The following is a 12880-nucleotide window of genomic DNA, read 5'->3' on the forward strand; positions in this document are numbered from 1 at the left end:
ATACAATTACTAGTTAAGTGGGAACATACCACATGGGATTATGAGAGGCACAGCATTTCACGATTGCAGAGGGAGTTCATGTTTTGCCATGCACATAATCAGGTTTCCAAGCTACACCATTGAAAGATCTACATGCATCATGTACAGAACATTCATTAAAAATATCATTGCATTTCAAATGTTTGTCCAGTCAAGAAAATTACCAATTCTGATTTGAAGCATGTTTGGTTGGTCACTGTGAACTTAAAGATAAAACAGATAAAACAATTACCGGTAAAAGTATTTCAAAAAAAATATTACCTACAAAATGATGGGCATTCCTCAATGGAAAATAGTTGTTTTTGAAAAATACTGAGGCTCTAGTCCAAGTGGAGCCTGCTACAAAACTCAGTTTGGGAAGAAAATCCTAAATCCATCCGATGCATAACTACAGCTTGAATTTCAATACCTAACTTTCTACAGGCAGGCAGCTCAGCCTTTTCCATAACAATAAAACCACATATTGTATCAGATTGTTATGGTAAAATGAGATCACATTTTGAGCAGCTCAGATATATGTCAAGCATTTCAATAATGAGAAGAAGCAAAGGCAAGACAGGGTTATGGGGTACTGGGTTACATGCACATTGTAAGAAGCTCCTGCTGCTTCTACTGACTTTTGTTTTTGGAAAAGGCGCTGTGAAAAAAGGGAAAGGGATTTTATAATCCGTGCATTGTGTTTGGAAAACAATTTGGGGCGGTGTCACAAGGCTTGGAGACAAACTCTCTTATGTTACAGAATGGGTTTCTGCTGTGCTCTAATACCAGTGTCTTGTTCCTTTTAGGTATTCATATTTGATATTCATATTTGATATCAGGTCCCAGTGAGTTTTAGCAGAATCACGCTGCTGGCTAATGTTCCTACCGTCATTGACACAATGTCTGCATTTTTCTTTGCAAGAAGTTCTACAAGGGATAGGGCCCATGTAAAAAGATACATTTCTTTGACTTGTTTTTACTCGTATATAACCATATCTTCTACGCTTGTATTAACAGCAACAAGCTAAAAGTCCTGTTTTTGCTGACCTATGTGGTTCAAGTTCTGGCATTGTCCATCAAATATTTATTTGTAAGGACTATTACTGATCAACATGACGATATATGGCAGCTATTGAAGATGTTAGATTATAAATCTCCATAATTTAAGACTATTGAATTAAGGAGTAGTTGCCTACACTTCCTTTTTTATGGTGTTGAGTACAAATACATTTGAACCCACTGACCTGCAACACAGTCTAGGCTAGCACTCTGCAGATGTTAATCATTCTGTTACTCTTCAGCAGATCCTCATAGGTTCCCAAAATGTACACTTTACCTCATCTGCCTGGGCTGGACACCACACAGAAAAAATTATTATAGATGCTGCCTAGAGCCACCTACCTTTTTGGGCCTATGACAAGCATGTCTACATTTGACTGAGGAGGACTTAGCTGTCAGGTTCTCCACCCAGTTCCTGCCTCACTGTGTGCGTTTGTCCCTGAAAGCCCTGACTCTATTTCTCTTTTCTGCCAAGGGATGCATTGCTGTTTGTTTTTTTAAATACTCAAGGGCTTGCCATCTTTATAGTTTTACGGTTTTATTTCACTAAACTTTTGTATGTAAGATTTCCAGAAAATAGACAGTGTAGAGTTTTCAATCTTGGAGGGGTAAGTATTTTGTAATACAAATCAGCGACAGAGTATCATCCTACATCAAGGCTGAGAAATGCCTGGAGCTTTTACAACACGAAACTCTCCTTTGAAAGAGAGAAAGAAGTTGCTGTCTGGCACACAGCAATGAGTGTTATATAATACAATTAAATACTGTTCTCTCTTTCTCTTCTTTGTCCTTTTTCCAGTTTGCTTTCTCTCACACTCTTCTCTCCTACTTCTCCCGAACTTTCTTGCATCTCCCTTCATTCTTTCTCTTCTCCATGATCTGCTTTGTTATCTGACGGCTTTTGGCTGTGAATAGATAATGACTGTGCAAGAGGTTTTGTTTACCATGGATACCAAAGGATTAGAGTGATTACTACTGGTGCCAGTGTTGTAACAAGCTGAGGAAGCCTTCCACTTTCTATGGAGGTGCTGACAGTGATCCTGTACAAGATTAGAGAACTAGGATTATGGGTTGTTATTCTTCACCTGGTGATGAGAGACTAGAACAAAAGGCTGAACATTACAATGCCAATTCTCCGGGAGCAGCGCTAGCCTGGGTGAAAGTATACCACCAGCCTCCATGTTTGTATTCTACATTGGGTTGTTCATTCTTTAGAGTTGTGTTAGCTCTAGCCAACGATACGCAGTCTTAGTCGTGGAAATGACGTCACTTTTTACCTTGACCTTCCACCTTGATATTCCCTGATGCTTGCGGTGGTCCACTGAGGAAGATGCCTCCAACTAAGCTCTCCTGTGGTAAGGGCCCAAACCGGTGTTCAGTTTCCCAGGGGCTCTCCGCTTGGCCCCAGCACAAATACACAACACCCTCTCGGATTGCACTTGATAATATTTATCCTCAATTATAATTCCAAAGATATGGATTCTTGAGTGGAGTACAGTGGCAGCAGACAAAGCAGAGCGGCCTTGAGCCTCCAACTACGCCGTGCTAAGGTGGTTTCCTGCGTGAACTCCAGACAATTCATGTTCTCTTTAGCAGTGGGGCAAAATAAGCAATGTAGCCATTAAGAGCTCCAATGCAATGGAGAAGCACTTGGTTGTATATTTGGTCATGTGTTGAGTGCATGCATTGCTATAGTGAAATAGGAAACCAGCTAGAATACACTCTAAGTGTCACACGTTAGGGGTGGTCACAGTTTATATAAGCCTCTTGTGAGCTAAAGCTCAATCTGCAAACTAGGCAATGTCAAAGATAAGTGTATTAATGACTTTAGTTGAACAGAACGAATAAACCATGAAGTACTCAATCGGTAAAACAAACAAAGGCATAACAATCAGGTGTAAACGGAGAGACTAACCTCAGTCTTAGCCATAATGATATAAGTAACACAAACTAGATGATACATAATTTTCAGAGTAGAAACAACACTGTCAGACTGTTGATTTTGCATGCAGATGAATGTTTAAATACGTTTTAGGGCAAAAGGAATCTCAACATTTAAATTTGTGTGAAATCTAAAGGGCATCACTCACCGGTTTCTCAAGATTATCTCTCTTTTAGCAGTTGTTCTTGCCTCAGAGAAATATTGGGCAATATAGCTGCTAAAAATCAGAGCAGTAAACCAAAACATTGAGCTGATAAACGCTACAATGCTGGGTACAAAAAGGAAACTAGAGTTGCGTGATTGTTGATACGAGTGACCCCTTTCATCAACAATTAGTAATGCAAAATAACTGTTATGAAACTAGTTATTATGGCAGTATATGTTTGAGCAGTGTTTACATTGTCAGGTGTACCTAAAGTGCTGCATTGAACTCATAGAACCAAATATCATGTTAGATATAGCTCTTTACTACATGAAGTAAGACTTACCTATGACTGTGAACGAGACCAAAACATGTATTTTGGATAAGACTCCAATCGCTGTTGTACATAGAGAGTAACATTTAACAAATCAGAAAGTAAATACATGTTATTATGGGCCTTATTGCCTCAAACTGTGGCACTCCATATGTCTTGAGATCAACTCATTTCTGGTCCTCGAGCATTCAGTGTAAGCTGGAGCTCTTATTGAGGATCAGCCTGTGATTTGTTGCTTGTCTTGGCTATTAGAGATGGCATCAGAGCATCGAGGATTTTCTAGCAGGGGAAGTAGATGGAAATAATGAGGGGAAGGAATGGCTGCCAGCTCCGGCTTTTTTAACCTGCGCATACATAGAGAGATCTGTGTGTAATATTGTTGTTACTGGCAGGGCCTATTTGGGGGGTAAGTCAGCACTACACAGTGATGCCCAGGAACGACATGCATGTCATTTCCTGCCAGGATCAGTCATTTGGTTATTACTGCTGCTCACCGGCAGCCCGCTCATGTTCTGTCTTTGATTTCCAAAATGAAACATGTATATTTTTCTTTTGTCGACAGCAGCAATATTTCCAAGCAAATCAAGATCGAGGTTTGGGGTTTTAGAAAAACTTCAGCTATAATGAAACATATGAAATGTCAGAAGCGGACCATTTATAAATATTCTCCTGAAGTGCTCATGGCTTTGAGAAATAGCATGTTTACTCTACCCTGTAGTGCCCCTTAGGTTGAATTTCCAAACTGTAAACATTAAACTTACACAAACAATACAGACTAATTACAATGTATCTTGAGTTACATGATGTTTAGCTGGTGATAACAGGAAGGTTGCATGTACTTAAATGTTATTAATGAGCATACTGACTAAAATGAATGTTGTTTGAACCTTTGGTATCTAAAGTAAATCAGCTCCACCTTCTTTTTTTTTAACAAATGTATTTTGTAAAATTCATCAGCCTGATGGGGCCAGTGTCCGCTTACATTACATCAAACCATTATAGAAGCAGAAATAATATTTGGATACATTTTTTAACCACATTGAGAGATCACTGTTCTGTTAGTGTACAATTATTATCTTGTTTTTGTGTTTATATTATTTCGGGTGAGACATAAGACAATTTGTCTGCATCTGCCAGATTGTTTATTCTATTCTATTCGTTTTATTTTTAATACATTTTTCCATTTAATTTAATTCTCAGTGAGATCAATTCCTAGTGTCTGACAAAACGATTAACTGTAAATGTAGCTATTAACAGTCTGATGTTCAGTTGTGGATTTACATTTTAAGAGCGCTATGCATTTGTGCAAAGCAAAAATGACAATTTAAATTGTTTTGGTGGTTATGACTTCCACATTCCCAATACTTCAATTCAGTAATATTCTTTCAACCGGACATGGCACAACAAAACAAGTTTGAATGGATCAAACGCAGAGTGTAAAATCCACTCAATAATGTGTAAGCGTCGACTTGTTCCTCCGAGTTCAATGGCAGTTTATTTAATTTTGGTCACTCAGTATTAACAAAACAAAACAAAAAACAAAGGTGACTGACACAAAAACTGGGCCTTGAATGTTTTGCCTTGAAGAGGCAGAAGCTTCACCCTCACAGAGCCCCACAGCTGAGCATCAGTATTCCACAGTCATCAGATAGTTGGCTTGGTCCAAAGCACAGCCGGGTGGGCTGTTAGCCAACAAAGGACAAATGGCTGAATTACCGGCCACAAGCAGCTCGGCCCATCAACTAATAGACACAATGAGGGTATATGTGTTTGCACTCTATGCACTTTTAAAATCATGATCATGGAAGAAAGTGAGCTGCTGAAAGTAGTGGAGCCACTCTGTGTGCTGTAACATTACGTGGTGTGAGATGAGGGGACACGATGTGATACAGCAGGGAAACAGCCCGGAGATGTCAGAATACACTCAAACTGTTAAAACATGGGAGGAAAGATCATGGTAGCCTCTTGACCTCAGGGTCTGAGGCTCAGCTGAGAGGTTCTGCAGGATAACAGCCATGAGCTCACGAAAAAAACAAGATACCATACATGAAGTTTGAGCACATTATAAAGCCTTTACAACAAGAGTTTTTCAAATGAAACAAAAACAGATGCATTCTGAAACTTCTGCAGGTTACACCCATATTGTTTTGTTAGTTTTAAACATTTCTACAGCAACTGAGGGTTCTGTAATTGCCAAAGGGCAGCAACAAGCTCTGAGTTGAACCACTGTACTGAATAACAAGTTGGACACACATCATGACTGTTTGTCGTATCTCTGAGCAGACGGAAATGAAGGTCATATTGTAGTTTGTGACTTACCCCCCTTGACTAATTGAATAGGCTTTATCAGTCGGCCCGGGGCTTTCTGCAAACTGTTAGACTCCTCAAGGCGGAGAGGATAAGCAGCGGTGGAGGAGGCACAGGTGATAAACTAGGAAGGCCTCTCGCCCACGCAGATATCGCACAGCTTGCTCCTAACTCAGCGATAACCAAGGTCAGCTTATGTGGAAGAAAATGTTGTTCTTCAAGCTATATGAGCCACGTTGAATAAGTATTAATTTGGTATTGGTTGTGAGTCATTCAAGGCCATGTACTTTGACGAAACGCATACTTTTACATCAAAGTGCATGCTTCTGATTTAGGGTATGTCTTTCTCACAAACAGACCTCTCTTAATATTATTTATATTTGTTTACACTCACAATTCCTAACACATTACCTTACAGCCATCAGATCTGTTTGTCAATGGTTGATGGTCCTCAAAATACTGTATATATTTTCATAATCCTAGATTTGCAGGTAAAAAGGACATTTTCTATAACAGATGCTGTACCTATATCACCAATAATATTCCATCTTTCCAAATATCAGGTGAATTTTCAGTATATCGTTGTAAAATATAATCGCTGCTTTGTGCATGATAGTGAAAACAACTTTAAGATTCCACAGGGAGGAGACCAGCAGTTTGTCATTATGTGGACATGTAGACACATCGGTAGATCCTTTTCAATCCTCTGGGTCAAACTAAGGACTCAGCAGCTCTCTGAGTCAGACTTACTATGTCAGACTTTGACACTGGACCAAAATATGATCAGCCATTTAAATCTCTTACATAAGTTATGCAGACAATCTCAAGAATAACATCAATAAATCTGGTAATGGTCAGGATGGGGGGGGGCTTGGGGCAAAAAGTGAAACAGAAATCATATAAGAATTTCCTTTCCTTTTGAACTTGAAGTGGAGAAGCCCCGGCGTGCGGCTGCTTTACATCACCATGTGATGACTTTACCACACAGCCTTCATCCTCCTTTTGCACTCATCCATCTGTAGGTCTTTAGTGCAGATAGGCAGACAATGAGGGATCAGAGTTCATGCCAGAGAAGTGTTTAACATACCGCCTTCCTCACTGCAGACCAAGAGCTGCTATTAAGTCGTAAGGAGAGACACATAGAGATAAGGGCTATTTCATTTGTCATGCTTATAAGATTTATACTCACCATGGCCCTCGTGCTGAAAAGTATATTCTGTTGATCTGTTCCTAGGTTGCAAACCTTTCGAAAAAATAACTAATAATTCAGCAACGTGTTCCCATTAGGGATGCTTCTCTGAGTTCAGAGGAGATTTATACCTATCCATACATCTTCTCCCTGACCTCCTTATGATCTTTATCTATGATAACAGACAATTCATCTCCCCATTTCTTTACTGACAGGACCCATTCCTCCCAGCACATTAAATAAACCTCACAGCTCTGTTAAGTTTCTGCAGTACATATCAAAACAAACACGGGGTAAATGTATGACTCTGTTATGAGCAGCAAAGAAAGGAGTCAACATGAAAGATGTTCCTTTTTGATAATGATTAGAGATCCTTTCAATTGTTATTCTGTAAACTTTACACGTTTTAGCCTTAAATCTGTGGAACCAAAAAATATCTCTGTTTGTTTTATTTTGTGAATAAACCTTTCTTGTAAATGTAATGTATTGAGCCATCTCAAACTTTAAGTAATCTTTTGAATTTGATGATTTAAGTGATTTTATATATTTTCTTTTTCTGCAGAATTTATCAAATAAAACGTAATCGTAGAGTTGATGAAATAAAGCCAACTTCCTGCCTCCTCTACACCCATAATAATAATAATAACTCACTGGTTCGACCCCGGATACCAACAGTATAGCAGTTAATACATTACCTTCCAGGGGTTTTTAAATCACAACTAAAAACACACTTCTTCTCTCTGGCTTTCTAGTTAGAGCGGAGCACGACTCCTGTCCCGTGTGTTTTATTTTTATTTTGTTTTTAAGATATATCTGTTGTAATTTATTGTCGTTTATTGTGATTTGTAGTAATGTGTTTTTATTACATGTACAGCACTTTGGCTCGACCAAAAATCGCTTTTAAATGTGCTATATAAATAAAACCTGATTTGATTTGATTTGATTTCCACACAGGCAGCACACACACAAACACCAAACAGCAGTAATTTGTGTCCTGTTGCGCACACACACTAGTTATTCCCAAACGGTGGCTCAGATTCCAGTAAGCGAGCTTCTATTAACAAACAGAAATGACATTTTGTCTTGTTTTTTCAGACCCTTTGTCCAGTAATCAGCAGAGATGTGGAAAGGTTGTTGATACTAATGCTGTACGGCAGAGCCTTCCGACGCGCTGCTGATGGACTGTTTGCTTGGACAGTTCTCCTGCGATTGAGAGGTGATGATGGCCAGAGGGAAGTTGTCAGTCAGAGTTGGCCGGTGCTGCCGGTGCTAACAGGTGTGAATGTGTCACCATTTTCATGCATTTAGCTGAGCTGCATGAAAATGCACATGTTGAACAGCTGCAGGGAGACGGTGTGTATATACGTATGTATCCTAATGGTAGGATGGTTGGATTATACGTGGAGGTGAGGAAGCCCTGTATCCCTCCCTCTATTTTCTGTCAGCGCAGCAGCTCCTCAGGGTCTCCATATAGGGAAGCAATATGTCAGCTAAATTCTGCTCCTAAATGCGAGTGTGTGCAACCTCGCTACAGTGTCACCCTGTATGTCCCCTATAAATAATACGAGTCAGTTAACTGTGACGGCGGTTGTGTTGCAGGCTATTGGAAAAGCCAACTTGACTTCCCCCGTGTCAGCCACGAGAAGCTCTGGGTTTTCAGCAGATTTTTGTAATATGACTAAAATAACTTGCGGTTTTGGATTGGCCAGCCATATTATCTACTGCACTGGCTGACCTCACAGAAGCAGCAACTTGAGCTTTATACTGCACAGATTGTGGTCCACGGCCCTTAGCTCCTTAAGTCTTAAGGAATACACTGCTATTTATAACTATAAATAACACTTAGGCCTTATACTGTAAAGGCTAGTGGTCTGAACAAAAATTATAATAAAGCAATATTTGAGAAGGTTGGATACATGTAAGATTAATCTCCAATGCATGCTGTATGAATTATGAATAACCTTTGACACAGCACATTTTGGAATATGATTAGAAAGGTTTTTTAAAAGTACCCTCTTGCATAACACGCTGCAGTCAGAGTGATTTCTGGCAACTGGGTCTGACAAGAGACATTTATTGAATATCATTTGCAGTTTTTTTGCCATGAAAACTGCCGGTGGTATATTGGTACGTCAGCCTTGCTAATCCTCACATCATCCTGAGGAAGCTTGAAGGCGCCAGGGAATGATGGCATGCCTGCTGTCACAGCATGGGACAGCATGAAGTCATCTGTCATCTAGGGAACTCTTTGACTCAGCAGGAGCCAGTTATACGAAGTATGACTTTCTTCTTTCTCCATGACTGTTGGTATCCTTGACGTCAATATTTGGTTTTATTTTTATTATAATGAAAGGCTCATTTGGATTTAGCTAAGACTCTTAACATTTCTACATTATTAGTACATTGCATGGTGGATTCTAAAAGCTGGAGACTTTATTCTCCAATCCCTTATCTACAGCATTAACTGTTGTTTTCTAACTATTGAATAAGACACAGGTACAAACACATTTGCATCTCCTAATTTTCCATTTAAAGGCTTTCACTAACAGAAAGTATCCCCCCCCCACCCCACCCTTAAAAAAAAGTATTTTAAACTGACCTTGATGAGAGTATTGGCTGCAGTTAATTTTCTTTGAGGAAATAATGATCTGTGCAAAGCAAAGGCTGTGGGCCCACCAAGAAAAACGAATGGCACTGTTAAAACATCGATTAGACACCTCCCAGAAACAAAACAAAGGCAGGGAACATTAATTCATCTCAATGGTATTGTTCTTGTTACAGGAATGTGTGAGAGTGGCAGAAAGAATGTAGGAAATTGGGCCTTGAGGCAAAACTGTAACACCACAACCATTTCACTTGTGTCTACAAGCTGAAGAAGCACAACACTCAACTTTATCCTGCCTATGAAATGTAACTATAAATTGAAAATGATTATGACTGAATATATGCATTGCCTTTTCCAGCAATAGTGCACATGTTCTTTAGGGGTGAATAAAGGGGTGAAAACATCTAATTACACGCAGTATGATTAATGTGCTCGTTTTGGGCTCGTACCTTTTGGACTTCAGATTAGTAGCCACATTAAATAAATACATTTGCCATAAATCTGTTTGCCAATGTATATGCACAAAACCCTTAATGTCTTTCTTTCCATTCACAAAAGGTGTGATTTAAACTACGATAAAAAGTTGAGTCTCAGCTTTACTGCCTTGTTGTAAAATGAAATAGGTTGTGTCTCTCCTGCAGTACCCTTGCTGATCTAGTGATGGCAATCTGGCTCCATTCAAACAGGTACACTTACACGGCTTGACACTTTTTAAATGGGCCTCTGTCCCAGCATGTTCAGTCAAGCAAAAGTAGAATTACAATAAGTTATTAAGATGTATTGACACCAGATGTGCCCTGGACCTGTTCTCGAGCTGGAGCAAAAAGGTTCAAGCTCTAATTGGCCATCCGACCAGCCAACATGGTTCATAAGCAGTCATTGACACAGGCACATATGAATACTTACCTGTATGTTAACACACATGTGTTTCTGTAGCGTTGTGCTTGCATTTTTTAATAAGACACACTGATATCAAAAAGTAGCCAACAAAAAAACAGGAACAATACAGAAAAGATCTACTAAATGATTTATGTAATGTGAATATAATGCATTTATACATTTGACTTATGTGAAGAGAAGCAACATTATACAATTGTTAGAAATGACCTTTGAAAAACTAATGAGTCCTGGGTCCATTAATAAATAAAACATTACATTATATTGTTTCCTTTTATGATTTAAGATCATAAATGAGATGTACTCCTATTTAGATACACACAGAAACTAAGAGAAACCTCTTTCAAAAGAATATAATTGAACACAGCAATACTACAAATTAATTAAAATTGGATTACAGTCTCTTTAGTTTACACACACACACACACACACCTACAGACACTCAGTTGTAAACCTTGGCTGTTACTATAACGGATGGCAGCATTTGGGGTCAAAGGTTATCAGCGATAGCCTCCCCTCTGAGATGATGAGTTTTAACATAAACACAAGCTGAAAACAAATATCCCAGCCCTGACACACATTTATACATTTCCCCATTCAGTTTATGTACAGTAGAGCTGTGTTTGGGATGTGTTCATTTACATATTGTTTAAAGAGACCACCCCTCAAACAAGATGATATCTCTCAAAGTATCCTTGAACTGCTATTCCTTCTCCAAACTGTCACAGAGAAACTGCCCTCTCTGTCCACACAACACCCTGGTTTGTTCGACTGTGTTTTGCTGTAACATTTTAAACTGACAATGCATTTGGTAAACAGAGCTGAACATGCTTTTACTGCTTTTACACAAACCAGCTTCTATAGCTGTCGGTAGTTACGTTTTAAACAAAGCATGCACATTTAAACTAAAAGTACAGCATTACCAAAGGCTTTTATATGATTATAAGTATTTCCTTAACCTCATTGAAGTGATAATTTGAAAAGAAACTATTTAAACTACTGTTAAATACTAGGATCTGCTAATGTGCATTAACGCAATGTTCAGGACACTCAGCAGGACGTCATTTTATTGCTCGTAATATGGTTAAAAATTATTTGTTCAACAGTAGTTGAAAACCTCCTTGGATTGTAGCGGGCAGGAGGGGGCTGGACTTGGCCAGCGTTAAAACGTCAATGTGGGCCCAAGGTGCCATTAGTGGCTGTGAAGCAGCTGGAAGTGATTCCAGAAACATGGCGAGGAGGAGGCAGTTTAAAACCACATGGTTTCAACTGGGTTTTCACACTGTTCTTGGCAATTTACAACAAACGCTTCTACGCAGCCTCGATGTAACTTTGTTTGTGTTTGACAAGAAAGACAACAGTGACCACCGAATGAAATATGTGCAACCACGGTTTAATGCACAGTACAGCAGTACTGCTACTGTATGGTAGGTGTTAATGGGCTTATGGAGGGTATATGATCCCACATGGAGAGTGAAGAAAGGCCATCTGCTTCCTGGCCCTGACTCAGAGAGAGTTGGATTTGAGTGTCCAAAAGTGCTTCCCTGAGTTTGTTGTATATTTAGCACAAGCCAAATGTTGATTTTGATTTCTTTGAAGAGTCATTTTTGTGTATTCAAAAATATAACTGATGACAGCAATAGTTAGTTCAAAGAAAAGGACATACCGTGATTAATCTATATATTTAGAAAGCGGAGATAAAACCTGAATCTTAATGTGTGTGGAGCCACAGATTTGATGGTTGTGTAGCAGTGGAAAGCACCTAAACATCTCTCATTTCGAGGCTTTTGTGCTTGGCTGTCTCTCATACAGTAGAGAAGGTAGACAGGCCTGGTTAAAAAGCCCACCTGAATAAACTTCCTGTGCTATCTGCTCCAATTATGGGATTATCCTTCAGGAATTCCTATGAGTACAGCAACACACAGAGATACACACATATGCACAAGGAAACAGACGCACACACAGTTTTGGTCATATTGTACAAATTGTGTAACATGTAACAGGAAGTATAATATAAAATATTATAAATAACTTTTACAATTAAATTCAAGTGCAATGAAAGTGTAATTTAAGTGACTTTAATTACGTTCTTGTAATTTCTTATTTAATAAAGCAACAGGTCTACAAAAAATAGTCTGCGTAAAGGAAAACATGTTTGGACTCATCCTGTAAATTACTTTGAAAAACCTTTCAGTGCCCCCAGTTGGTCGAAACTAAATGACCATTTTTCAGTGTTAAATTGACCGGATCCAATAGGCTATGAGTTAGATTGAATTTATCAGATGTGCAATGTTATTATCCAATCTAAAACAAGAATATTTTTCTCTCAGTTTGGCCTCACACACACAGGCCCTCCACTGTAGATTGAAATGAGGGTGGTGCAATGT

Source organism: Trematomus bernacchii, unplaced genomic scaffold (genome assembly GCF_902827165.1).
Source record: "Trematomus bernacchii unplaced genomic scaffold, fTreBer1.1, whole genome shotgun sequence".
Taxonomy (NCBI): Eukaryota; Metazoa; Chordata; class Actinopteri; order Perciformes; family Nototheniidae; genus Trematomus; species Trematomus bernacchii.